This window comes from Balearica regulorum, chromosome 16 (assembly GCF_011004875.1).
Source record: "Balearica regulorum gibbericeps isolate bBalReg1 chromosome 16, bBalReg1.pri, whole genome shotgun sequence".
NCBI lineage: Eukaryota > Metazoa > Chordata > Aves > Gruiformes > Gruidae > Balearica > Balearica regulorum.
The window spans coordinates 16,095,378-16,118,526 of NC_046199.1; the positions used below are offsets into that span (position 1 = coordinate 16,095,378).

At 44.1% G+C, this 23,149-nt stretch overlaps 1 long non-coding RNA gene across 1 annotated transcript in view; it reads left to right on the plus strand.

The window, feature by feature from the left end:
- The window catches only part of LOC142604189 (uncharacterized), a 68,479-nt gene that overhangs the window by 39,643 nt on the left and 5,687 nt on the right, over positions 1 to 23,149 (plus strand). The window contains exons 2-4 of the long non-coding RNA XR_012838068.1: positions 4,786 to 4,850; positions 18,031 to 18,082; positions 19,572 to 19,605. This is a non-coding gene — a long non-coding RNA (uncharacterized LOC142604189). The remainder of the gene's footprint in view (positions 1 to 4,785; positions 4,851 to 18,030; positions 18,083 to 19,571; positions 19,606 to 23,149) is intronic.

Below are 23,149 nucleotides of genomic sequence, written 5' to 3' on the forward strand. Positions count from 1 at the left end.
GTTGGCTATGCAGCTCTGTAATCATGACGTAATTCAGAGTTTGGGTCTGGACTTGGAGTGATCTTAAGCAGGGTGATTCCTTCTCTAGCTATGATGAGTATGAGCAATGCCTTGGACGTCCCCAACTCCGTCTCGCTGAACAAGCACAGCAGAGACACAAGCTGATGTTAAATGGTTTTACTGGTTAAATGTCTACAAACACAATTCTCCCCTTTTTTGCCTTCTTGTAGAGAGCCACAGACAGCGCAACCTCCTTTCTTTGTGGATGCCTATCACAGAATGTTAGGGGGCCAGAATAAGATTTAACGCAGTAAGCGCCGTTCCTTCTGATTCTGTTCCAGGATTTGACCTCTAGCACGGTGTTTCATTTAGCACATTCCAAGCTAATCTGGCGCAAAAGTACCAAATTCATCTCTACTGCACATTCAGTGGTAAAGCCATGGCTTTAGATCTGCTGAAGTGGGTGAAAATCAGGTTTTTTGCCCTCTCTGTTCCACTGTACTCTCCCAGCAGAGGGTGGGAAGATGCCTGCAAGGAGGGGTTGGACTCTCCTAGGTGGGATCACTGCTTTCTAACAGTCCTTCTCTGTCGGTGCAATAGCTGGGCTCTGACTGTCTGAAGTTCTGTGTCACGTTTAGGACTTGACGCATGTAAAAATGCTGCTGAGGTTGAGGACTCCCAGACTTGCTTTTGTGGAAATGTGGGTTGGGGTGAGCAGACTCATCTTGCAAAGCGTTGGGTGAAATTCAGTTGCATGCGGCATTTTTTTTCATAGTTATTTGAAAGGCCTTTTGGTAGATTCATTGTTCATAATCTTTCACCGTGAGTGAATTGAAAGAAAATCATATTCAGGTTCGCATCCTGGCAACAACACAAAATATGATAGTTAAGCAGCTGGCATAATCATGCCAAGTTTCCAAGCTTTTTTCATTTGTAGCTCTGTTGAAAATATGAGATTGCGTAATGCACTACGGTGTATATAACAGCCTCACATGGCTTTATGTTATAATTTCACATCAGTTTTACCTCAGAGTTTCTAACAGGTCAAGTAACCTTCTGATTTCATTTAAAGTTTCCATTATTCTCTCCTGAAAGGGAAAATCTAGCTCTTGTTTGGACAGCTTTGGTAACTCCGAAGGAAAAATTGGGCATTATAGTGAATACAAAAGATTCACTTTCCATGCATTAGGCTTTTCAATTGCTTTCTTAATGCAAAGTTGGACAGGAGAGTATAGGCAAGAAAAAAAGATCATTTTGTGTCCATGGTCAGATGTCAATATTGACAAAAATAAACGGAATGTAACAATAGATCCTTGCAAAGATGAAGGTCATATACTAAAATGTCTGACTAGACCTTGCACTATAGCTGTATCTTACTGCTGTTTGTGATAAATTGTTGGGGTTTTTTTCCCTAGTTTAAAACACGCAAAAAGAGAGTAAGCCTGGAATTTTAAAACCAGCCCATTTCAGGCAACAATATTGAAGGTGAAGCAGAAGTGAAGCACTTAGAGAATTTAAAAAAAAAAAAAAAAAAAGGGGGCAAGAAAAAAGCCTAAGGAGGTCAAGAGTATTGGTCTGTGCACATCCCTCCCTACTGCATTTTTCAAAATTATCTTTCTTCAAAACTTAGGTGACGCAAACTGCTCCCTCTGCCCAGGGCAGTGGGCTGAATTCCAGTTTGTAAATTGGGTTAATTAGTGATAGTCTGTAAACTCATTGTGTCTTAACTGAGAGTTTTCTTCACTTCAGCTGTTCTTGCCCAAGTCAATCCTTTTATGAAATCAGCCTTTGAGATTCTTCTGTTTTTTTCCTACTTAACATCATTGTTTTCAATGTAAACAGCAAAGAAATAACTTCGATGCTGTTCAGCACTGAAGCCTTTTCCCCTAGAGATATTTCCCGATATGCGGCAGCAAAACACAGCCCTGCGTATACCATCAGCTGGCTCACAGGTACGTCTGTGCAGGTAACTTCTGACCACCTCGGTAGTGGCTCTGAGAGGAGTGACCAAAGACTAAACAGCAGCAAAACCTGCTTTGGTTCATAGGGGTAGTAGAACATTTCATTTGTATTTGAGACCTTTGGCTCGGAGGCTCTTGAGAATTTTGAAGTGCCATCATTTATACAGGCTCCAGGCACAGTTTCTCTCCTTACCGCAGCATCTCATGTCACTGGTGTTCCTACCAGTTTCTCTCTTATTATATGAAGGTCTGGAACATGGGCAACACCGGTTATCTGAATGCCTGGGTATCTCCTGTCAGACTGAAAGACAAACTCTTAGATGCCCATCGTTCCCTGTTCAGAAATATGGTCACATATTTGCTGTAAGCCAATCAAAAAAAACCAAAAAAACCCCAAACTAACAGCAGCAATAGACCAGCTTCCAAGTACTTTATTTTGTAGCTGATTTATAGACCTGATGGAAGCTATTTTCTGGACATGAAATAATTTTTTTAAACAAATTACTCTTATTTATTTATTTATTTGTTTTATTACCACTACAATCTGAAAAGTTCCTTGTGTCTTATCTTGTACGTTGAAAAATCGACCATTAACTTCACTCCAGAAGACAAAGCAGCAGACAAAGGTTTCCTAACCGTGGCATTGTCCTTCCGAGAGCTGAACAGCCCCGCCAAGCTTGTCTCAGTTACGCTGCCAGTGCTGGGTTTGGCTGGGGTAGAGTTAATTTTCTTCACAGTAGCCGGTACGGGGCTGTGCTTTGGATTTGTGCTGGAAACGGTGCTGATACCACAGGGATGTTTTTGTTCCTGCTGAGCGGTGCTTACACACAGTCAAGGCCTTTCTGCTCCTCACACCCCCCACCAGCGGGTAGCTGGGGGTGCACAAGGAGTTGGAGGGGACACGGCCGGGAGAGCTGACCCCCATCACCCAAGGGATATCCCATACCATACGGAGTCACGCTCAGTGTATAAAGCTGGGGAAGAAGGAGGAAGGGGGGACGTTCAGAGTGATGGCGTTTGTCTTCCCAAGTCACCGTTACGTGTGATGGAGCCCTGCTTTCCTGGGATGGCTGAACACCTGCCTGCCATGGGAAGTGGGAATGAATTCCTTGGTTTGCTTTGCTCGTGTGCGTGGCTTTTGCTTTACCTGTTAAACTGTCTTTATTTCAACCCACCAGTTTTCTCACTTTTACCCTTCCGGTTCTCTCCCCCATCCTGCTGCAGGGACACTGAGCGAGTGGCTGCGTGGGGCTTGGTTGCCAGCGGGGTTAAACCATGACACTGCCATTTCCTAATTGAATCCAAAATATTTCTTCAAAAGACTCATCTGGTTTAGGGTCATGATCATAGGTGGAAGGTCAGTTAGTCATTTGCTGAAACATTCACTTCTCACTCAAATAATCTTTCATAAATCTTAAAGGAATGCAATAGTTTATGCCAGAAGAAGCAGGGGAGGTGGATGGCAAGAGAGGGTAAAAGATATTTACACCAAATGCATTTCTTCCAATTCAATGTAAGTTAGTTTTTCCTCTTTGTACCTGTGAAAAATGAGGCTGTGTCCCCACCTCTGAAGCAGAAGGAGCTGCATTGCTCCCAAGCAGAAGAGGCCTCCGTCCAGCCCGGGTGTGGGATCTGCCAGCAGACTTACGTCGATGTGCCTGTTATCACTGGTTGTATATACGTACAGGTGTGTGCGTGTAATAACGCTGGGCTTAGCCACTCTTGTCTCTGTGCACCGGCACAGCTGCTGCGGGGACATGCAGAAAAAGCACTGGGAAAAATCCACCTGAAACTTCAGCAAAAACACCACATCAAGGTTGGTTTATTTCCTGATTGGCCCCATTCAGTACGTGGCGGCTGTGCATGGCCCCAGCCATCTGAAGGGGCCTCTGGACAAACCCCAAGCTCTCCAAATGGCCCTGGCAGACGTGGGGTGGCCCCGGCAGACGTGTCACCGTGTGCCTGCTTAACTGGTGTCCTCAGGGGCCACGTCCTCCGGCTGCGAGGGGGTGCTGGGAGCTGCCATCCCCTCTCCACCAGCAGCTGGACCTCAGATGCGACTTCAGCAGCGCTGCTGCTGACTCTGCTGGGCAGAAAAGCCTGGTCTCATCCCTGATGGGAAACTTGCAAGTACTGCCAATTTTAGCGCAATGCCAACAGGCTTTTCTAGAGATTAGATTCATTTCTCTGATTCTGAATACGAATAGTAACACTATGGGAAATTCTTACCCTAAATGTGATCAGTCTGGCTCCTCGGCTGCAGTAAGTGAGCTTGGGGCTTATCTGATCCTGGTGCAAATACAACGCCAGAACGCCAGCAGTGCTGCCGCTGAACTGCAAAAGAAAAGTATGTTAAATAAATAGTAAAATAAACTATCAGATGCAAAGAGTAGAGGAAGAACTCCCAGCATACTGTTAGTTGTGCTGGAAAACGTACAGAAATTGTCTCAGTGCTTCGGTTTTATCACGTACCTAGGTTTAATTATACTCCTTCCACAAGGGTATTTTTCCTTATTTACAATAGGTTGTGAAGTTTGTTAGATGAAAGCTGTTAGAAAAGGTGTCAAGTATTAGAACCAGTATATCAGTATTTGGTTTGTTTCTTAAAAAAGAATACTGACTTTATAAATCTATACTATAGATTCATCCAGCGAAAGCAGAATTTTTAGTGCCTCTAATAAAAACTATATGGGCTGATTCTCCCCTCCTGATTATTGGTAGAGCACAACAAAAGAGTTCTCCACAGCGTTTCTGAACATGGGTTTGATGATGAGGTGTGAAATGTTTCAGTGATTTGTTTTGTGTTTGTTCCTTTCATTTCTAGATCACTCATGACAAACAGCAATGTATCAGCAGGACGAGACAATTTACCACTGCATGAGCTAAAAGGTGAAAAAAGTTCCATACATTTTATATCCCTTTTGTAGTCACTACACTGCACTAAAGATGACCGTGGGTCACAGTGCTTGTACTCAGCATAGCTGATGTGTTAATAACTTCTTTGGATGATCTCACCCTATTTATTTTAGGGTCCTTAGATAAGGATGACTGTTGCCTGGGCTTTCTTTCATAACAAACCCTTTCCTCACAAGATTCAAACAATTACTTTCTTATTAAAATTTTAAAAATTTAAAAAAAAAAAAAACCAAAACCCAAACAAACCCCACCCTCAGCTGAAGCTTTTCCCCCTTCTCCACTGAATGGATTTTTCCTTTGTTTGTACATGACAATTTGCGGGGGGGAGAATTTTGTGTTTAAACTATTCATGTGACTGAGTCACATGCATATCAGCTACAAAAGGGGCTTTGGTATGTTATGTATAAATCTCCATTAGCAGAGAAAATAGGAAAGTTTTACGTGACTGGTATCTCATTCACAATAATTAACTCATTAGCCATCTCACACTACTGTACGATCAAGGTCAAAACAATGAGGCAAAAGAAACATTTTGGTCACGTTGTGGTACCTACAGGAATAGTCGGTATTAGTACTCTCAGTCTCTCGTTCTCATCGTATAAAGTAAGTCTTTATAAATTTAAAGCCTTTTGTCCTGATTTATGCAGGAAAGGAGACCCGTGCGATAACGTGGTGTCTGTCTCCTTCTGTAGACATTTCTCCTCAAGCAACTCTAGAATTTGTTGCCTGGTCTGACCTAAATTTGATGGGGAGACAGAAGTCTCAAAGATCATGATGTATTTCATGAAAATAGCTGTATATCAGAGCAGGGCATCTGTATTTCCAGACTGCAGAAAGGGCTGTAATGTGTTCTGTCTTTGTTGGACTGTGGAGTATCCAACTGCGTACGAGGCAGGAAACCATTAATTTCATTGCTCTGCAACAGAAAAGACCAGAAGGATAAAACATTGCGCGAAATGCTGTGGATACACGTCCCTTTCCAGTTGGGGGCTTACCACCGAGCCTGCAGCTCATGGCAGCTTGTCTTGGAGGTCCTCTGACCGAGCTCACTGCTAAGCCACCCTGCGCCCGTGAGATGGCTTGGCGAGAGCCTAAGAGCTCCCCAGGAACCTGCTTCGTCCTGCGCTCACCGAGCTGCCAGTGCTGATACATCATCGCTGTTCTTCTTCCTGAGAGGAGGAAGAATTCTTCATACAGAATGGGATGATGGGCTGATGAGATCCAGCCCTTCGGGAACCTCTAGTTAGATGTTAGCTCACCTCCTTCAATCCCAGCGCAGATCCTCGTGCTGTGGCATCCCTGACAACACCTCATTTTCCACAGGGAAATAGCGGGTATCAGGAGCAGCTTCGCTGCTGTAAAACCCCAGAGGAGACAGTGCTGCTGGAACGCATGGTGAGTAGGTGAGGTCAGCAGCGGCAGCAATGACGTCACCTCCTCGCCGTAAACACCAAAGCGCCTTGTCTCCACTTAGTTATCTCACTGTAAAATCCCCACTGCAGGCTCGCTGGCTGGTTGTAAAAAGACACCTTTGTGTCGGTGAAGACAAAGCCTTAAAGGTCCTGGTTCAGCAAAGCTTTGAAACGTGCACAGGTCCAGAGATGTGTAAGACCCATGATGTCAAAGATTATGTGTTGTTCCCAGATTAGACCATAATCGTGTTTCCAGTGTAAATTATTAATTTAAAAGTTGCTTTTCCTAAACATTCCCTTTTACAACAACAGCTGCTCTTTCTGTAAGATTTTGCCCCCATCTCTTAGAGGGGGTGAAACCACAAGGACATGGAGACAACCAAGTAAAATCACCATGATTTGGGATTTTTTCTTAACTTGAAACAAACATGGAAGTTTGTTCCCGGCCCTCCATCTGCCAAAAATACACAAGCTCTTTAATCTCCCACCACATAAAACCAAAAAAGAAGCAAGTTGCTGAAACAGCCTGGCAATCTTTATTTCAGCCATTAGCTCTTTATGTTGATTTTGAATTAAAACTCTGCTGAAGGCAAGTCCCGCTCTCTGAGAGAGCGTATCCACCTCCCTGGCAGCGTACAGGTAACTTCTCTTGCAGAAACCCAGCGTAACCCCGCTGTAGGACGTTGGCTACTAGGGGAAGATTCCTGCTTTCATATTCTGGGAACCCTCCGAAATGTTCTGTGCTCAGTGGGGCTGAAGGAGTGCTCCGGTGTTTCACACTTACCAGGTTTCAGCCAAGCCTTCACACCGGTGTGTGCCTGCATCTCAGGGAGGGGAGGGAGGTCTGAGAGATGCTACTCTGCCAGCCGGAGAAGAAGGACGTTCGCAGCCAGGTACCCCGATTTGCTTTCCCTTCCCCTCCCGGCAGAGACGCTGGAGCCGAGCGGTGGTTGTCATTAAGCTGTAAAAGCAGGAGGCTGCACGGGAAGGAAGCGGGCGCATAAAGCCATCCCCTACAAAAGGCAACATCCCTGAGATTATTCTGGGTTTAAGAGGCTTTTTAATTTGTCGACCGGTGAAAGGAAACACGACTTTTGTGCAAAGGTTCTGATAAATCTTTTCATGACAAGCGGCACTGAACATGTGGCGGGGGTAGGTTGTCTGCAGGCGTGAAAAGGGTCTGCGGCCGACTGAGCTGTCGGCTGAGGGTACGATCTCCGCTGGAGAGACGAGCAAAGCGCAGCTTAGCGTCCAAATAGCTTTGACAAAACAGGGTTTTTTCAATATCGTGGCCCATCTGAGAGACTGGCTTCTCTTTTCGTGACGTGTTAATAGTGTTGGAGCAAGGTGGAATCAGGAGGCGAAGGTGAAAAGTAACGAGTAGGTGTTATCCCAAGAAGCCTGTGTCAGTGTCTGCACAATTTCCACTTGCAATGAGTTTGCTCCAACGCTTACGGCCGTAATTCATTGCCAGAGGTATGACACGGGCTGGGTGTGCATCGTCCCAGTGGGAACTGCGGGAGACAGCGCACCCTTTGGGAACTGTAATGTTCCCTGAGAACTTGGGGGGGCCGTGTCCCCCCTACTAGTCTCTGAAAGTGGAGGTAAAGCGTGCTCCTTTGTGGGGGGAGGGAACCCAAGGGAACCACCCCGGCGTTCCCACGCACCGCCACGCACCAGCGAGCCTTGGTTTACAAGGTCAGTCTGAGTTGCAAATTGATCTAGAGCTGCTTGTGCGTCTTTTGAATCTCCTGACTTCATGGGTTTGGTACTTTGGCTTCATTGCATGGAATCCTGTCTTTTTGGGACAGTACGAAACTCCTGCTTGCGTTTAGCGTATCAGCAAGAAACGGCTCGACTTTGTGCGCTGGGCAGTTTATAAAGGAAGTCTCACTGAAATTGTTGTTTATAGTTTTAACCGAAAGGCACTTCCTTTCGTGCTTCATTTGAAATGCAGCTCTGATGCTTCCTAATCATAAAATACAAACTGGTCTCTGCAGTTGAAAAAGCACACACGCAATTCTGGGATTTTCTTGTTTCCATTAAAAATGCTCAATGTCCCGTATTTGCACGGTTGCTAACGTGATTTGGGTCTGGCCTGCTAAGCTCTTTTCAGTGTACTGTAGGTCTAATTGTACAATTTTTCCAAAGAGGAACACCAGCTCTCCCCCTCTCTATGGCACCGAAACGCTCCTGCTGTGAACCCGCAGCCGGGCTCAGCGTCCCAGCGGGGCACGGGGGGGCACTTCCAGCCCCACTTCCTTCGCCGGGCGGGAGTGGGGTCCGCAGGGCTTCCCCGGCTCTCCTCGGGGCGCTGCCTCCTTGGCGTTCGCCAGCTTGCAGCCACACCTGCTCCAGGCCACTGAACTCTTTATGAGAAAACCCCCTTCGTACCTCCCGGTGAAAATCATCGCCGAGGTTCCCCCCCCCGGCGCCTCCCTTTCCCTTCCCCTCTGCATCTCCGCTCCGGACCCAGTGCCCCGCTAGCACGAACAATCCCATCTCTGGTTTTTATACATTTGGTATAAACGTTTCCTGACGCTCATAAACACCTTTGTCATTTATCAGTGCAGTGAAAGATGTTTATTGCCTAAATACAAAAACTACGATGGGATTAGTGCTTCGGGAGGCTCGCTGCCTGGTCTCGGGCAGTGGTGTCCCCCAAAGGAGGGCCAAATTTGGGGCCAGGGTTTCATTTTGAATACAGAGGCCCCCGCTTCTTAATTACTCGTAGCGATGATTGCAACTTCCAGCATGAAGCGGTGAGCGCTGTCTGACCAAAGCTCATTTTACAGCAGTTCTGGTATGTACCAAATTGAAGGAGGTAAAAGAACAGGGTCGGGGCGGTGGGGGAGGAAGAGGAGATCTATAACTGGCATGTTAATAAAACTCCAGTTTGTCACTTCAGCAGCACACCCTGAGTGTAATAACTAAGCTTCCTTTCTATACCCCCTATGAGTTCCTTTGTATTGACAGATGCCATTTGTTCATTTACGACGTGATAATAAAAACCTTCAGCTTTACTGAATGTTGTTCTTTTCCTCCCCTGACACTGGGGCACCAAATGGTTTGTACTGCACTCAGCAGGCACTTTTCATTAAAGATCGTGGCATGAAAATGAACTGTATTTGAAAGCCATTTAGTAGCAAAAGTTCGGGTATTGAATAGGCTGCGTATAAACCTTCCCTAGCTGGGAAGCGGCTTCCCAGGTGCCTCCGCACACCCCAGCACACATTTCCACGTGCAAGCTGAAATAAGGGGGGTCTTTATGTGCAGGCAGCACCTCTGCATTTGGGAGCCCAAGTGCTCAGATTCCTGTAGCAGTGATTGCACCTTGGTGTCAGTTTTCTGTGAATTTTTATTTTTTTTTTTAAAAATCTCTATCTGACTTTAAATGGCTCAGAAATCTATCTTTTGGCTTATCCATACTTCTTTAAACTTGTGATTTCAAATGTTTCCAGAAGTTTTCACACACACACACAAATTAAGCCAGAACTGTAAATTCGGATGCCTGAAAACTAGTGTTTGAATTGATAATTAAGCCTTTATTCAGGAATGCTTGTAAACATCAGCTCAAACTGTATTTTTAAGTACAAGTCAAAATTCAGGCTTACAGCACCTAAAAATGTGACTGGATTTGCAGAGACACTGAATGCTTAGAATTCCCATTGACCTGATGAAAATATCAATCCATAGTTTGGGGTTAGACTCACTTTTGAAAATGATGCCCATAAATTTGCAATGCTTTGTCCAAACTGTTACCCTGTAAAATGAGTGCAAAAATACAACAGATAAGCAAAGGAATTGACATAATTTGTTCAACATTTTTAATTTATTTATTTATTTATTTATTTTTATCCTGGGGATAAATAGTATTTCTCTCACTCTGGAGGCATGTTATTAGTAGCTAGCTGTGTTTTGTTGTGAGTTGTAAACTTTAGTTTATAATCACTAGTAATTTATAGCAATAATCTCATTAAGTACTCATAATTGAGACAAGAAAGTGATTATTAAAGAAAAAATGATTTGGCTGAAGTGGAACACAGCCTCATACTGGATACTCTTTAAGTGCTAACAGAGTGCTCTCGCCTTTCTTCCCAAGGCAGAACTAGCACCACGTCACAAGCTTTGCCCACGCTGCAGTTTGCCAACGTTAGTCTCTTCTTATTATTTATTTTAATCCCTCATATTTCATTGCAGTTGGCAAAATATCTGTAAGGTAAGTGTTTACTAACCACAAAAAAAAAAAAAAAAGCTAATAATAACTGTTATCATCCTTCCCTGATCATGCAGGAGAGACTTTTATCACTGACATTATCACTTGTTGCCAAACAAGTACAGAGATGTTAGCCCGGAGGATGAAATAGTTTAATCATGGGGAAACAATTTGCAGTGCACAGATCTCAGCTGGTTCCCCTTTCATCTGCTCGCAGTTACTAAGCGACTTCTGAAAATCTGTTTTGTAGCTGTAATAAAATTCATTCCACGGTCTCGCACGCACACACCAAATGGTTTGCCTAATTCAGACGTATTACAGTCATCTGGAACAAAGAGAGAATTCATAAGTTTTGAGGGGGGTATTTTGGTTTTTTAGGTCACACAAACATAATATTTGTCTTCTAAAATTAAAAAAAAAAAGGGGGGGCCGCTTCTTGCTTCTAATTCCTTCTGAAGAAAAACAAAGCAAAACAAAAACATTGTGGTCAAGTTAGACAAATTGTTGCAAAGATAAATTAACTTAAAATTTAAAGTGGTATTAAAAATCTCAATATTCAAAACTCATAAACTGTCATAGTAACAGAACATTTTTAGATCTGTAACCACACACACCCCCAGAGTGTAGTTTCTATATTAAATAAATACCTTTTCTAATCTACAGAAATTTTGAATAGTCACATTTCTAGAACTCCAGGAATCTCCAGCACAGGTAAAAGCCTCTGTGAAATCTCTTCCCGATCTGAAGGCCGTGGGATTCTTCACAATTATTTTGAGTCTGCATTTTTGTCCTTGTGCTCTTGGAGCAAATCCAGTACCAAGACAGCTTCTGACTCAAAGGGACAGCATATTCTGCTCTAAGATTTGGACTTCAGATTAAAGATCTTTCTTTGAAGCATGTAAGTAAGTTCCTTGCTTAAGCGTCTCGCTTAAGAACTTCACACTGACTTCAGATGACCAGAAGCTACTTCTGGTGCGTGAGAAGTGAAGTTTCCCTTGGACTTCATGTGTTTGCAGCCCTGAAGTTAGCATACTTATATCCATTTGACGTGTGGCGTTGAGCTCCATTTCTCTGTCTTCTCGTGTGATATTGAGAGAAAAATGATACAAAACTATTTTTATTTAATTTTTCTTCTGTGTTATTCATCATTCAGATCTCAACAGCCTGTGCATGAACTTCAGGCTTGGTACATGGCTTGCAGCCCATGGAGTTTCACTAAGTACATCGGAAGCGTAGATAAAAGTGTGTTAAAATGAGGAAATGGAGGATGTGTTCATGGATTGTGTATCAGCAGGTAGATTTGGGGCTGGATTCATTGTTTCTGAATAGCCTTTACCAAAAGCCACCAACCCTGGTTTGCTGCACTGAAACAGCTGCATGGTGGGCTCTGATACTCTTAACACGTTGAGTACGACTTTGTGTCAGAAGCAAACTTGTTGAGTTAAAAGCAGGTTTTGTTGTTTCTTTAGAGAGAGTACATTGGGATTGTTTGTCTTTTCATGGTTTGTGAAAGCTTAGGAAACCTGTGTTTGACTGACTGGTTACAATCAGCTTCCAAACTCAACTCAGGAGATTTTAGATGTAGGGTCCAGGTTTATCTCTTGATTTACAAAAGGCATATGATCATATGACCCACTCTCAGTATGCCCGCAAACAAACAAACACTTATTGGCATGGTTTTGCTAGAACATAAGTAAATTCAACTTAGTCGGAAGTGTCTATCGACTTCTAATTTGCTGCCTGAGCATGCCTGTTTCTTAGACTGGTAATATATAAAAATGTCTTTTGTAATAAATCTTAAGAAAGTGCTAAAACACTCTTTAAACCCCTGTACATCTGAATATAAGAAATGGAAATAAATGTCTAATGTTTTTCATATTATCTTATCTCTTCCTCTTGCACAAAATGACTTTTGCTGAGCGACAGATAACATCTCTCTCTAAGCACAAAGCGTTCCTCACTCTTCTCAGGCCTAACTGCTCCTCAGCGTAACGTAGGCCGTTATTGTGGTCACGCAATAACCAAAAAGAGAAAGTGCTTGGTTCACCCTGAAAAAGGAACTAGTAGAAACCTATCTACAACAAATCACAGATACAGCAGTGCAGGTAGGGCTGATGTACAAAGGAAAGCAAAGGGAACCTTCTGATTCTTGCGAGCAAAAGCAAGGAAGTTCAGTTAGGTCAGGATGTCTTTCCATCAGCAGCATGTCAGATTGCGTCTGTGAGCTACATCAGGCCCTGAGAGAGATTTCGTGTTTACTTCTTTACAGAGGAGACGTGTCAGATTCAAATGCTCGACTTCCAGCCAGCGAGCAATGGTGTCGAAGTTGGCCCCGATGCGTGGGGCGAGTTGAGCGAGGACAGAAGCTAAGAGGTTAGACTGGTGACCGTCAATGGCTGGCTGGTTTCGAAGAGCATTGTTTTCTATCAGCTAAAGCCGTATGGCTGCCTTCACCCCCGCCCCGTGCCTCCTGTGTCTTTACTCACTCTGCTGACACGTCGGAAACCCTGCGCTGTCACGCTCCCCGTGTGACGGTGTGGACAGTTTACAGCGTGACGCAGGGCAGCTCCAGTCCATCATTCACTCTCACAGCTGTATTAAACACAAACGGCCAAGAGCTGACAGCTGAGCAGGACGGTATGATCTAGCTACCGGTCCACACGACCTGCCGTTACAATCCCTGAGTTGTTCACTGTCCGTGATCTGCTCACCGTGGCACAGGACTCAGCCCAGGTTCTGTACGGACCATGAGAGGCGTGCGTCTGGCACGATGCGGGCCTCATAGACTTCTGACAACACGTTGTCCATCAGCTGTAACATGTCCGTGTAGTTTACATAGCTCGTCAGACACCATCGTCAATGAAAATCTCACCAACTTAGGAGGAGCTGTGCGGAGGGGAGCGTGCTGGCTGCAGACCCCGACAGCCCATGTTCAGGTCCTCCCTTGACCGCAAACTCCCTGGGCAGCCCTGAGCAACTTAGCTGCGCTCCCTTTGCCTCAGTTTCACCCTTTATACAGGGAAATGCGCAGATTAAAATGTTTCCCAATGTCAGCGTGATGTTGTGACACATCATATTCAGATACTCCTTGATGGGGACCATATAAATTCCATAGCTACTTTATCTGATCCAGCAGTCATGAGTCTGCCTGTCGGAAAGTTGCAGCTCTCGATAAGAAAGCATTCCTGCTCTTGAAATTCCTTTTTGAGAAAGGAGTGAGGAAGGTCTCAGTCATGTTCTGGTGTGCAGGTGCCTGGGCTGTAGCAGATTAATGTCCCGCGTGGTGTCCTGGCCCAGTGCCGGCACTTTGTTGGGTGACGGTCTCCGAATGAGCATCGTGGACCCTGGCGAAGGGGACGGTTGTTTGCCCGGCGCCTTCTGCCACCTTTCTGCAGTGCTAAGGTGGCCCTGGAGCCCGAACCCTTGTGTCAGCTCTTTTCAACAACCTGTGTCGGAGTTTTAAGCTACTGTTCTCATGGGTTTGGTTTGTTGTATTTTTTTTAAACAGTAAAATAATGGAAATCAATTATTATCATCCAATTTGAAAATTAAACTTTTAATGTATTTAAATAGGCATAAAAATTCTTGATTTTACCCACTTATGAATGAAGCCAGTTTGATCAAATTTTACCTATCATCCGGAGCAGTTTTGCGCCAAGTTTTAGCCTGCCGCAACACCCCCGAATAACTTTGTTCATTATGGGGCGACAGCTGACTCCGAACTCTCATATGGTGCTGTATTATTTATCTTCCGGTGTCAAACTAGCCAAAAGAACTCCAGAACACACACATATATTACGCCACACGCAAACAAAAAGAGGTTTCCAGGTTACGAATACCAATAGCAACGCTGGAAGCGTCTGTGCGAGGCAGGCATCGTGACGGTGTCCGTGCAAATCCTGGGAGAAATGCCGTTAGTGCTGCTCCCGCGAGCTCAGCGCCTCAGCAGCCCTGACGCCGTCTGTGCACGGGAGCTTCTGATCCCACGGCAGCCACGAGACTTGTCATTTTTGTGTGTTTGTTACCAAATTCTCACCTCTCCTCTCTACTGTTTGGTTTCATTTCATCTTCATACAGTCAGTCCACAGGGTTAATTTAAATAGTGCGTTTATTACTCCAGCAGTTCACAAGAAACTTGTCTAGTTCTGTTTATAGAGCATGTAATCATTAGAATAAAGTAACAAAACAGTTAAATCACCATCTGTATTTAAAACTGACCTCACGTCTTTCCTCTACCAGAAATACCACTGTGAACACTTGTGAAGCTTTTGGGACCTAAACTACAGTATTTTCCATTTTTAACAATATGCATCATTATCTTTTGTTACGGTGGGTTTTGCTGCGTACGTTTATTTGTATTTTGTTGCTATGGTAGTTGCTTCTGGGTTTGAAATGGGATGTGTTAGCAGTCGACTGAAATCAGATTAATTGAGTTCCTTCCGATACAAAGATCTCAAATCAATACAGTGTTCACCTTGTAAAATGCACCTTTTTTTTGTTTGTTTTTTTCATGCCTCCTGAGATCAGATGCATTAAAATCCACCTGGAACTAACTTTTCTTTCTCTTCTCACCCCCACACTTCCCCATATGTGGTTCTGATTTTCCCCTCAGGGTACCTATGGGAGGTCTGGAAAACTCTTGGGAGCTTTCAAAGAATGTTAATATGTATAACACGGCATTTTTAGTTTTAAATAAAACCTGTAAAGATTTTTCTTTTTGAGGATAAAGAAGTAAAGCTGCTAGTTAAAAACTATTTGTAAGAAAAAGTCCCCTCTTACCATAGAAAAGCTTAATAACATTTAATTGTATTTCGTAGCATTTGGCACCCATGGTATTAAGCATTTACAGTTCCTTGTAAAACGTCTGGGCAACACTGACTTTTAATTCTCCTGAGCTGGGGTTGGTTTTTTTCCCCTCTTGATAAGAAATTTCTACCTAATGGTCCAGTTCAGCATTTGCTTTTCAATCCTTAAGCATTTTGTTTGCCTAAGAGCAGAATCTGGTCCCTGGTATCTATGCTGATCTTTACAAACCTCATCTCTCTGCTGCGATACTTACTGTGAGTACTGTGATTGCAATCACAACTGGGAGCAGAGCTTTCTGCTATGAGTAATTCTATAGATAACAAGAATAAGCATTTATAAGATCAAACTCCCCAGCTCAAGCACACATGCCAGCACAAAGACACAAGCACCTTTGGATAGATGGCAATTTTGTGGTGGCGATCAACATGCATTAAGTTATTGGTTATAGCTGCGCTCCCTCATTTTACCCTCACTTGAAAGTTAGCTAGTCAGTGCTTCAGATAAAGACGGTGAAATCTGATCACTGGAACTAAAATGGATGGCTTAGCTGCCTAATCTCCTCCATCCCCGTTATCATCAGCTCCCAATCCCCTCCCCGCACCATCTTCAAAATTGGGAAATAGCCCCAGACTTATGGGAATATGCTGCTGCGTTAAGTAAACAATTCTCCCAGACTGTGTGGCCTCGACCACAGGCGGGCGCGATGCTGAGACCCAAGCAGGGAAAATGAACTTTTGGAGAGATTATAGCACGTTTGTCTGCCAGATCAGCTTGTTAAAGTCGATAACTGATGGTGTTGATAGTAATAGTATCTGAAAATACCTGACAATATATTACTAACTTGTATAATCTGTCTTTATCCCAGCAAATGACCTCTGAAGACCAAATCCTCACAGACAAGTATGCCATTTACAGTAAGAATTTAGCGTGTGCCAGGAGAGTTAGCGCGCTCTCGCCGCACAGCGCACCCATCAGTGCAGCATGTAGACGGGGTAAGATGAGGTGTATAAAGCAGCCCCTTGAATGAACCACTGCAATGGGCATCAGGGGTTTGGTTTGGGTTTGGGTTTCCCCAAAATGGACTATTTCTCCGTAAGTGCAAATTAAGTTCATTTTCCTGCACCATGTTGCAGGGTGAGTAATTGCTCCCTTCCCCGGGGACACGCAGAGAAGCCAGACTCGAGGTGAGGAAGCAGTCCCAGCCGTTTCGGTTGGGTTGGGTTTCTGACCTTCCCCGAAGGGATGGTCTCTGGTTCCCATAACCTGGCACACCACGCTCATGCTTCTTCCAGAGCGAACTCTTCCCAGCTTTGCTAAATGCACACAGGTTTGCTATCTTGTCAGGGCATATGTTTCGTTAATGGAAGTTCCTTTACCAGAATCACTGAATGAGAAGAGAAAAATAGTAAGATTACTATTGACATCACGTATCCCTCTTACATCCATAGACCTTACCGAGCTTCACAAAGGGGAAAAGAGTTATCGACATTTTTTTGATAGCAATTGTAAAGTAGACCTAAAATCCTAGTTTAATATGAGGTGTTTATTCCATACTGCAGGAGCACACAGGCACTCTCATAATATCCCAGATTTCAGCTGTATTGGGTGCTGGAAATAATGCCAGCACAAAAGGTGCTTCCTTTTCCAAATTGCTACAATCTCTATGTGAGAAAAGATAACAAGGTGGGACAGACAGCAAATGGATTGGGTTAATAGTCTGAACCCCTGGAAGTTTCTGCAATATATGTTTATTATTAGGGTTTTTTAGGACACCTTATTGGGCATGTTGATAAAGTATCCCTCTCTACATTCTGCACTAATGCACTTCCAAAAGATATGAGCTGCTGCTAATTAAGCCAGTGGTGATTAGCTGATGTGTTATACGGGAACGTCGGGTTCGCCAGCTTGCCCCTGCTCTGTCAGACCTGGGCTCCTGCTCCTGGCTGGGAGCAACGTCTGTGCGCTGGGCAACGTGAAAACCTCCCAGGTAAAGGTGTGATGTACGTGGGACTGGGGACTTGGATTTAGTCTTCACCATCTGACATAAGGGTTGCTGTCACGGTAAGTAAATGATGGTCTATTTTAATCCATTATTATTCTGCATTATATATTTCTTCTATTTAATTGCAAATCAAACGTCCTCTATCCAAAAAGAGAGATATTTTCGACCCTGCGCTCCCCATCCCCCTTACACGACCAAGGGCATATTTAAAACTTAAAGGCAAATGTTCCATAAAACACTGCCCAACCCTTTGCAAATTCCCTGCATAACTCTCACATGCATCCTCTAAGTTTAGTCCATCCCTACTCCAAAGTTGTAATTTGCCCTCCAGTCCTTTTTTTTTCTTCCTCTCTCTTTTTTTACAATCTTTGCGATGGCAATTAGGGCAAGAGATGCACTTAGACCTTTGCTTCAATTACAGATCCCTCCATCTCAAGTCATATGCTGTGCTGTTTTATGCTAATTTGAATGTCCTTTTGCATGAAACATCAATCTGAATTCTCTAATTGTTCTCTCCTTATCTGAGATTTGTCTCATGCTTTCCACCCCTGGGTGTGGTGATCTACATCCCACATAGTCCCAAAGGCTAACTCTTTTTTTTTCTTCGCCAGGGCCGAGGTTTTGTTAAAGAAAATCCCTTGAGGCAGAATCACTAAAGCCAAAGAAAAAATAGCAGTATTAGCACTGACCATTAATACAGTCTTCTTCTCTCTATAGATCTCACAAAGCTTCACAAAGAGGAGTAAACGTTGTCATCTGCATTTTACAGGTACAAGAACAGGCAAAGAGCAGAAAGTTACATCTGATAGACCTGGACAAAGACAGATTTGATATGGAGATTTGGAGTATCTGATGGGTTTGAGGACATTATGCCCCATTTTTCTTTAAATGATAATATAAAAGGGTGATATAACTGAGCTACAAGGGTTATCATAATTTTCCTTTCTCCTGCATGTCCTTCAGTTTTTCTGGATTTTGTCTTCAATACGTGCAGGTGATAACTTGAAGTAAATGTTACTCCTGCTGTGAACCTCAACACTTCTGTCTTCAGTTTAACTCTATCAGTGCTTCCCATCCCAGCCTCCAAAGGCAGCCCTTCTCTCTTTCCAGGAAAACACTTTGGTGCAGAACAGATTTAAGTAATGTGTTGGGGGAGAAATATTAGGCTGAGGTGCAGATATGGGGGTACCAAATGCTCTGAAGCAGTCACTGGGGGAAGCGGCACAAGATGCCCTTGAGAATTTCGAGGAAGCAAAGAGTGCCTGTCTTGATGCCAGCAGTCCTGGCTGAAAAATGATGCTGGACTTAATGGCTGGAAAGACACAAAATTGTATATGACACTTTCATTCTTGATCTTACTCCTCAGCCCCCAAATTTCTGCTGCTGTATATTATGCATCCCCCTTGTGAAGTTAAAGTAGCTCATAAAAGTGTTAAGTAAAAAGTCAAAACTTACATGGGAACTGTTACATTTTCTCTGTGTGGCCATAATGAGGTTATTTATGGTACATGTAGGAAAGATTAAAGGTTTTCATAATAAAGGAAAGCAAGAGCTCAAGAATTGGGTGCCTCCTAACAGCACTGACTCTCAAGATGGGATAAATCACCCAAGCAACCATTAAAACTTCAAGAAGATTGCTTGTAAACCTCCAAGCAATGCCAATAAAGCATATTCCTTGCCATATAGCAGTCCATATGGTGGACCTCAGCAGTTTTTCAAAACTGAGGGCTATTCACCATTTAACCCCACTGTCTCTTTCCTCAGAGGGCAGAGCGCCAATGAAGCACTATCAAATCAATGCAGTCTTTAAGCGTGGGAGGGTGGGGAAAGGGAGAGCAGGCGCAGGAGAAGTTAACTTACCAGGCAGCAAGTGTGGAGATGGGTTGGATTCCTGCCCTTAAAACTCAGCACCATGTTTCATTATGCTGCTTCTTGGGGGTCTCCCATCATAACACAATGTTAGAGACACGTTTTTATGGGCTCTCAGGAAGTCAGGAAAATATTCCATGGCCCCTCAAGGTTCTGGTTCATTTGCATTTTAAAAAGTCAAGTCTGCCCGTCCCTTCCACTCTGAAAGGCCAAGGTAGTGAAAACTGCAATAAATCACAGTGTAAGTTTGCGTGTGGCACGACAGCAGCGACTGTACGGGACGCAGCCTCAAGTTTTGCACCAGAGAAAAACTCAAAAACAGACATAATTTTTCATTTCTTCTTTTTAATATTTTTTGTTTCTTTTTCTCTCCCCCATTTCTCTTTCAGGAAAATCAAACCTAGATGTAGAGATGTGACAATGGTAAGCACTGAGGAACGTGATGTAGGAGTTAATAGGGGCCAGCACTGGCTCAGGAGTAATTCCCAGAGATGGATCCTGGCTGGGCCAAGTTCTGCAGCCTTACCCAGTGGATTTCTCTTTTTTTTCTTTTCTTTTTCAAGCCCTACTCGAGAGAAGTTACCAAGTCCGATCTTCATGTTAATACTTAAGCTTGATTTAAGAGAGTCGAACAAATTTATGAAGAGTCCTAATTCTGCAGACTACAGGCTCCCCATGGCGACATTCAGTGAGCTTCTGGGGAATTCTGGTAACGGACTCATTTCCCACAACGACAGCTTGATTCTCACTGCGGGATTTCTAGTGTTATTACATAATAAATAACAATGGTTATAACAAAGATAAGGAAAACCTACCAGTATTCAAATAATTCAGATTTAAGCAAATGGTCAGCTTTCAGAAAATAATTTTTTTCCAACCAATATTGTAAGAAAATATTTCTGAGAGGGAAAGGAAGTAAATCTAAATCTCTTATAAATACATTAACTTTGGGCACTTGTGTAAATCAATTGGACTAGTGCATCAGCCGATATAAATTGTCGTTCTATTAGTTTTCCTAGAGTTATTCTAAAGCTGTGCTGGAGTAATTGTCTTATTCAGTTGAACTCAGTGGACATCTTTGTCTAAGGACTGTGGCACACATGTGGATTTAACAATAGAGATGGATCCAAAGGCCCTGTCTGTACAAACTAGACTATCGCCGTCTGCAATGCAATCTTCAGGTCTCTCAGTGATTGGTACCATAGACTACCTGCAGACCTGCCTTTAGAAAGTAATGAGCATTCAAGTCCCCTGGTAAAATCAAGGAAAGCTTTAGGTGTTTAACACCTCTGAAAATTAGGTGCATCATCCTGGGGAGGGAAAGAAAGGAATATCAGTGCCGAAACTCTTAGGCCTCGGCACGTATTTCTCTCACAGGCAACTTGGGTACCAGCACCCGCACGCAGACACATCGTGTCTGACCCGGCGATGCTGAACGCGGAGGGTTAGGTGGGAGTGAGCATCCCAAGCTATGGGAGTCGAGCGGAGCAGGGAGGTAGCGAGGCTGGAGGGGGCAATAGCCCTGAAACTGCAGCAAATGCTCGGAGGGGTGCTCCTGCCATCGCTCCCCGGCTCTAGGAAATTCTAGTCCAACACTTAGCATACAAATGGGGAGAGAGTTTCCTGTCTGGGGACACCAAACCGCATTTCATGCCTAGCCAAAGTGTATTTTCTTTGTCTCTGGGAAGGTCAAAAGCACGAAAGAGTCAGCGCTACAGTCAGACCAAACCAGGGGAAGTGAATTGGGAGCTAATATTAAAAAATTGTGGCACATGTGATGCAAGCCCACTGAGCGCTCTTTCCTATTTATTTCCGCTCCCTTACTCCTCAGAAACGTGTATGTTGCCAGCACAGTGTCTGTATCTGATTTTTTTTTTTTTCAGTGCCCTTCTGAATTACCCATCTTATTTGCAGAGCAGAATCATTCAGCAATCCACCCAGAAATGCCCATGAGATTTGAAGTTAGCCTGGAAATCTTTCAAAGGACACCAAAGATAACTGCACTGGCTCTTCTATTGCATTTCCATTTTATGGCATCTTTTTATATTCTGTAGTAGGCTTTTCTGAATAAAAATGAGACAGCCTCTTAAGAGGCCTTTTTATTATTTGCATTTGGCAAAAACAGCCTTAATGAGCTGTTAAGAGTCATTCCCCACTCCTATTGTTGGCAATGCATGGGAGCCTGTAAAGTGTTGAAAAGCCAAAAGACAATTTATGATCCCTGATGCTATCCCTTCCTGAGACAATTCTTCAGAAAGGAAGATATCTGGGGAGTAGGAAGTCCCATTATTTAAATGCTTGAGTAACTTTTACTGGAGTCATAACTGTGGAATTTGCTATTTTCATTTCAGAACTGTTTACACTCTCCGCGTTCCCCTTCAGAGCAGCAATGTCATGCCTGCGCTGCATGCTCATTCCAGTCTGCAGCACTAGAGAATAGGAAGATGACTCAAGGAAAATTCCCCATTCATTCCCGGGATTGAATAAATAGCACCAAATTCCAAGCAGACACTAATCAACTTACAAAACCCTTTTAATTTTCTTCTTCCAAGCAGTGCTCGTGATTAATATCTAGAGGCAGCAGTCCCTTTGTCAGCACTAGTCGCATTAGCCTGGTCCACACAGATCTGGAAAGCGTAAAGGAACTCAAATTTACCGACGTATGGGACAAGGGGTTATTCAGCACAGCGGGGGAAAAAACGAAACAACGAGTTTCACAAGTTTCTGCAGCAGAGGCATGCGTGGTTCTCGGCATTGTTTTCGCTTTGAAAATGGGCAGCAGCCAGTAAATGTCGGAGGTGTTTGTTAGTGACTGAGGGTGCTGAAGAGACAATCAAATATTTGTGACAGAGGCAAAGACCTTGGATGTTATCGTTGACACCCAGACGGCTCAAGAAAAGAGCAAATATTGCATTCATTGTATTGTCTCTTACTGTAAATGACAAAATGACATCTTTTACCAGGCTCGGGTATTGATCGGCTTCAGCCCTTACTAACTTAAATACTGTAAATGGATGAGGGATAGGTTTGTCTGTTTGACAGTAATTAAGTGATACTCTCACTGTCTGAACAAAGAGATGACCCAATGAGGCCTTACACCAGTGCGGTTGTCATTGTTCCCATTCCGAGAGAGCTGTGATCACTGCTACTATTAATGAAAACAAGGCAGGCATTAAAATAGTGAAAGATTAAAAACTCTCTTTAAGAAGTCAGGTTTTATACAGGACATATTCTCTTTTAATAAACCCCCAGCACTCTCCACGGTGATATTTCCCTTGCGTGCCTGGCCATATGATCTCAGCGCGCTCGGATGTACAACGAGCATCCCATACGGTCACCCAGCACCCGGAACTGAAGCACACTTAAGAGCAGGGAAACGTCATTCAAATGGTTAATGAAAGCACCTGGGGAAGCTTGATATAGTGAGCGGCCAAAAAACCCCACCACGACCCAACCAACAAATGGCTCTAAATGCTGTTGTGCCTCTGATAAGAAGCTCTCGCTACGATCCGTCATTCCAGGATACCGGCATGTCACCCCGAAGATGCTGAGTGGGCGCCAGTTAAAAAGAGAGCAGGAGAAACCCAAAGCTGCTACAAAAGAAGGTTTGTAGCCGGCTCCAAGCCCCCTGAACTGAACAGGAGGTGGCTCGTTGCCTGATTCCGGTGCGGGGCTCTGCACTCGCGACGCAGATCCACAGGGAGCGTGGTGGGAGCAGCCTTGGTGAGCGGGAGCCCCGGGGGTGCACCGCTGCACCCAACCCGGCGGCGGGGGGACCCTCCCCTTCCTTTGGTCCTTGGGGGCCGTAGAAACCTCCACGGGGGCGTGGAGGGAGCAACCTCTGACCCGGGTACCACCGGAGTAAAAGGCACACATAGACCTGGGCAGCGAGGATTCAGGCCGCAGTTACGTTCGGCTTCTCATCTGGTTTCAAAGGGCACACCGTGTGCTTTATTTGCATCTGGAT